Below are 6,144 nucleotides of genomic sequence, written 5' to 3' on the forward strand. Positions count from 1 at the left end.
CAGCTCTAGATCTTTATAGAAATAGTCTTAGTCCTAGGTCTGCAGTACCCAAGTTAAATTGCTCTCTTCAAAGTTTTATTGAGATTTACCACCTGTGCTAAGAGCTTTACAAGTATTATCTCATTTCACCCTCAAAACAATAACATCAGGTAGTTATATCAGAGAAAGTAAACCACTTCCCCCAGGACCACATCCTGTGAAAAGTGGAGCAGGTACCTAAATACTAACATCAGAGAGAGCTGACTTAACTGGGTTGCTCTTTTCACCTCTGTGAGCCTCAGAATCTTCTGTGAAATGAGTGAGTTGGGCTGGATCCTCTTTCTCCCCGGGGATTCGGAGAAGCTAAGTCTGGTGGGCTAAGCTAAATGAGAAAAGGATTCTGTGGACAATTTCGTTTGGGAAATTCTGAGTTATATAAAGTGTGAAAGGGTGTGTTTTTTCTTGTTAAATATCCTTGACTTAAAAAAAATCTGTATTTAATTTATTTCAGAGAGGAAGGGAGAGGGAGAGAGATAGAAGCATCAATGATGAGAGAGAATTATTGATCAGCTGCTTTCTGCACATTCCTACTGGGGATGGAGCCTGTATCCCGGGCATGTGCCCTGACCGGGAATCGAATCGTGACCTCCTGGTTCATAGGTGGACACTCAATCACTGAGCCACACCTGCCAGGAATAAAAGGCTTTTTTCTTTCCCCTTTCCTATTGTTATTCATGCAGATGCATTTATTGAATGCCTTCTAAGCGAGGCCTCCAAAGAGGTAGAGCCTCCAAGCCAAGACACAGTCTCTGCCCAGTGGAGTTCATTCTGTGTAGAAAACAGACGTTGAGCGAAGCATGGCGGACACCTAGGGTGTCAGGGTGTCTGGGTGTCCATGAAGGGAATCAGGAACGCTCAGCAGGGGTGCGGGCCCTCAAAGAGACTTGGGGGGTGGATAGTTGCTGCTCAGGTTAAGGGATGAGTGGCAAAAGCAAGAACCTGGAACATGAAAGAAACTGGTCAAAGTCCAGGCTGAAGCCAGATCTTGATGGAACTTAGACGCCTTTGGGAGATTTTGGACTGTATCTCAAGGGGAGTGATCTTGACACGTTTGCAGAGATCTTTCTGGTTACTCTGTAGAGAACAGGTTGATGGAGGCAGAGCTGTTAGGAGGCCTGTAGTGTTTTCGAGGAGAGAAGCTGGTGCTGCTGAGTGATGGCAGTGAAAAGGGAGGAAGAATTTAATTTTAGGAGATAAGGGAAGAGAGGAGCCGAAACCGGTTTGGCTCAGCGGATAGAGCGTCGGCCTGTGGACTGAAAGGTCCCAGGTTCGATTCCGGTCAAGGGCATGTGCCTTGGTTGTGGGCACATCCCCAGTGGGGAGTGTGCAGGAGGCAGCTGGTTGATGTTTCTCTCTCATCGATGTTTCTAACTATCTCTCTCCTTTCCTCTCTGTAAAAACTCAATAAAACATTAAAAAAAAAAAAAAAGGGAAGAGAGGAGTCAGAATGAATTCCCGGGTTCCCGGCTACACCGTTGGGTGGATGGGTGCTGGTGCCAGTGCCTGGAATATGGAACAGGTGATATTGATATGGAGAATATTTATGAGTCAGTGGCGACCGGGATGTGTTGAGACCGATGAGCTCCATTTGGAGCTGACACTGCAAACCCCTAAAATAAATTGTGTGCAGCGTTCGTCAAGATGACTTGACCTATAATCTATTTCTTCTTGGCAAAACATGTCTCGGGGCGAGGGTTCCATGGAGCACTGATAACCAGAAAGTAAATTGCATTGCCTGATCTTTAAATAAACGTTTCAACTCAAGTAGAAGAAAGAGACAGAAAGTGCACAGTTATTGCGTTTTTACAGTTAGCACACCCTGCATCCACTGCCTAGAACAACAGAACACATTATCACAGAAGTTTCCCCTATGGTCTGATTTTAAAGTGTGTAAATCAAACACTGAGTTGTCACAGAGAGGATGCTTTAATTATGTTCAATTTGTAACAATGAAAATACATCTTGCATATCAGATATTTACATTATGATTCATAACAGTAGCAAAATTACAGTTATGAAGTAGCAACGAAAATAATTCTATGGTTGGGGGTCACCACAACATGAGGAACTGTACTAAAGGGTCGCGGCATTAGGAAGGTTGAGAACCACTGAGTTACAGGGTTAATGAGAATATGAATATCAACCTCTGCTTCCTGCCCAGGGAGTGGGCTGCAGGACTAACGCCTCCCAACAAGCAGCCTTCACTGGCAGTTCAGTGTCATACCCTGAATGAATGAATGAATGGATTTATTTCCTGGGCTGAAACGTTCTTCTTTGTCTCTTTCCACTGCCGGCTCGCCTGTCTCCTGGCCCTAAATTTAATGTCTTGCCCATTGGAGAAGCTATTCTCCACCCCCAGATGAGGCCAGGCCCCCTCTCTTCCTAACACTTAGCACTGCTCCTCACAGCCACCAGAGGGCGCCAAGCCTGTGAGGAGACTGAATGAAGCAGCCTGAAAACGTGGCCAACCGCTGCACTTCCTGGGTGCAAGTCTCTTCCATCTACTAGTGACTAACTTTGTGACTGGAGGCAAGTTACATCTCAGTGCCTTCATTCCTTTATCAACTGAATGATAATCATCGCAGTACCCACATCTGAGTCACGCTGTGAAGATGAGAAGAGAGAACATCATGTCAAGTGCTTAGAGCAGTGAGGTCCTCAAAAACCACAGGCTGAATGCATGAACAATGAATGCATCTGTCTGGCTGTTCTGACAGGGTTCTGTGAGGTCCAAATGTCTGAGGAGATAGGGGGAAAGCAAGCGTGGGGGGAGGGTTGGGTAGGTAAGTGGTGGCAATGATGGTGGTGCTGTGACTTCTAATATACACTTCATTTCAGGATAGGGCCTAATTTGCCTTTACCATGTGAAAAATGCTTCTTAGCATTTGCCCAAATTAGAATGAGTCTAGCCTTGGTAATCCTAAGCCCTTGTTTTAATATAAATGACACCAATTCTGTCTCTTCTTTCTGCTAGCTTCTGTCATGGAGACATGAGTGTGATCAACTTGGTTAACTACACTTGGCTTCCCAGCGGCTTCTCTGTCTGGTTACCTAGTGACAAGACGAGGGGAAATGGTATGGCCGGCCTCAGAGTGTTCACATATGATTCCTACAGATGTGCACAGTAAGGCAAATTATCATGGACCCCAGCCCTGGAAAGTTCTTCCCCAGTTCCCTGATTAAAATTAAATGTTTATGGATTTGTTCTCATTCTACACGAAAACATTTTTATTGCTTGGGGAGGTGGAAGCAGAAAGGAATTTTGGAACAAATGCATTTGGTCATTTATTTTTCTGGCCTGGTTCAGATGTGGTTTTGAGGACAGCAGGGATCTGTCAGATCTGGGATCTGTCAGTTCTCAAGATCACTTCCAGCCCTGTAATTCTATGATCTAATAGAATTTATAACATTATGTATTCCAGTAGTGACTTGCAAAGATTGCTTTGACGGGATTACAGACGGTTCTGTAAGTATATACTTTTAGAAGAACATAATGCAATTTGCTTTCTAGCCCAAAGCCCTAAAAATAATTAGGTAGGAGTTCAGACGAGTGTTAAAAGGTGGTTGCTTCTGGTGAATCCGAACGGTTTTGAAAAATCAATTTCATTTATCATCAGAGGAGGGCTTGCATTTTAGATTTCTCATGGTTTATTTAATAGTAAAGCACAATGATCGTGCCAGCATTAAACAAGCAAGCAACAAGAAAAATCAGTACGACAGTCCAAACTCAAATTAGGAATAATAGAGTGTGGGGAAGGTATCCCAGAGTGTGGGAATGAGTAATGTAATCGAGACCTGGAGTGTTTGCCTTGGGGGATTCTTACGTGGTCAGGTTTTGACTGTAACATATGTGTTCCATCTGACCACATCTGTAACCCCTCGTGCTTCAGAATTGCTCAGCCCATCTGGTTTCCTTTCGTGGGGTCTGAGGGAGACCGTTTCACTGAAGTGCGGCTGAGGTTCAGCTTGGTGTATGCAGAGGGGCAGAGCCTGTTCAGGGGGGAGGAGCGGGGAGCTCAGGACATCAGACAGTGGGGGCCACACTTCGGATGGAGGGCTGTCGGGTAGGCAAGAGGGGACCATCTGGGGGTTTTAGCTTCAATAGCTTATTTGAATAGGAAGAGGATATTAAATATCACTCATAATCTCATCTTTCAGGGCCATTGTGGTCCCCCCCCCTTTTTTTTTGGTTGGGGAGATATATTATCAAAGTGCTATTTTCAGGAATATTACCATGACAGTGGCAATTTAGGATTTAGGATATACTGAGGGAAGAAGACCTAAGGCAATATTTAGACTGTTTAGGAAACTAACTTATGGGTCACTGGGCAAAATGGTGGTGATAGCCGTGACCAAAAGGAGGAAGGAATAGATTTGAAGCTATCAGAAATGAAGAATCAGAAAGTCTAGAGCAGCGGTTCTCAACCTGTGGGTCGCAACCCCTTTGGGGGTCGAATGACCCCTTCACAGGGTTCGCCTAAGACCATCGGAAAACACATATATAATTACATATTGTTTTTGTGATTAATCACTGTGCTTTAATTATGTTCAATTTGTTACAATGAAATTGGGGGTCACCACAACATGAGGAGCTGTATTAAAGGGTCTCGGCATTAGGAGGTTGAGAGCCACTGGTCTAGATGAATGTCAATGTGGGGAGTGAGACTTGAGATGGAAGAGTTCAAGGTGACATAGAGCCCAGCCAACGTGGCTCAGTGGTTGAGTGTCAACCTATGAACCAGGAAGTCGGTTCAGTTTCGGGTCAGGGCATATGCCCAGGTTGTGGGCTCTATCTCCAGTGTGCGGCATGCAGGAGGCAGCCAATCGATGATTCTCTCTCATCATTGATGTTCTCTCTCTCTCCCTCTCCCTTCCTCTCGGAAACCAATTTTTAAAAATTAAAAAAAAAGGTGACATAAAGAGTTCCACTGGGTGAACATCATCAAGGCATTTATTCATTCAACAGAAGTGTTTCCAGTACTAACTACCCTCACTGTGTTGAGGTTCACAGACAACAAAGTAAACTAAATAACTACAAGTCATAGCATGCTAGATGGTAGTAAGTGTTATGGGAGGAAATTAAGCAAGGAAGCAGCTAGGGAGTGTGGGGGTTCAGCTTGAAACAGAGTAGTCAGGGAAGATCTCACAGAGGGGATTCTTAAATAAACCGCTAAAGGGAGTGAGGAAGTGAGCCATCTGGTTACCTCCTCCTCTCCACCCCCCTCAAGGAGGAGGCAGCAGCAGGGACAGTACCAGGAGAAGAGGGAAGCCATCAGGGGCTTTCAGCGGGAGGAGGACTCTGACTCTGGCTGTTACGTTGAGGCTAGAGGGATAGCAGCGGAACAGGGGAAACTGGTGCATCCACAGAAAGAGGAGGGGTGTTTACCTGCTACGGTGGCCGGAACAAATTACCACCAACTGTGAGTGGCTTATGAGATCAGAAAAGTATTCTCAAAGTCTGGAGATTAGAAGTCTGGAACCAAGCTGTTGACAGGGTTGGTTCCTTGGAGAATCCATTTCTTGTCTCTCTCCCAGCTTCTGGTGGCTGCCAGCAACTGTTGGCATCTCTTGGCTGGTAGACCCATCTTTGCAATCTCTGCCTCTGTCCTCACATTGCCTCTCTTCTCTTATAAGGATGCTTATCACTGGATGTAGGGCTCATCCTAATCCATGAAGGTCTCATCTTGAGATTCTTTTTTTTTTTTTTTAAATTCTCACCCAAGGACATGGAGAGGGAGAGAGAGGGGGGGGGTAGGGGGGAGAGGAGAGACAGAGAAAGAAACATGGGTCAATTGCTTTCCATACATGCCCTGACCAGGTTTTGCCCTGACAGGAAATTAAACTGACAGCATTTTGGTGTACCTGCTGATCTCCAACCAACTGAACCATAATTACATCTCTAAACACCCTTTGTCCAAATAAGCCACATTCACAGGTTCTGAATGGAGATGTCTTTTGAAGGGGCCACCATTCAGTCATTACAGGGGGTCAAGCACATTGCTAACTGTGGTGACCCAGGAGGACTTGGTGATTCTCCAACAGTTTCACAGGCAAGTGCTGTCTCATCCTCCCAAAAATCTCTGCGTCACCTTGGCTTCTGTCAGC

This window comes from Myotis davidii, unplaced genomic scaffold (assembly GCF_000327345.1).
Source record: "Myotis davidii unplaced genomic scaffold, ASM32734v1 scaffold49, whole genome shotgun sequence".
Classification (NCBI taxonomy): Eukaryota; Metazoa; Chordata; class Mammalia; order Chiroptera; family Vespertilionidae; genus Myotis; species Myotis davidii.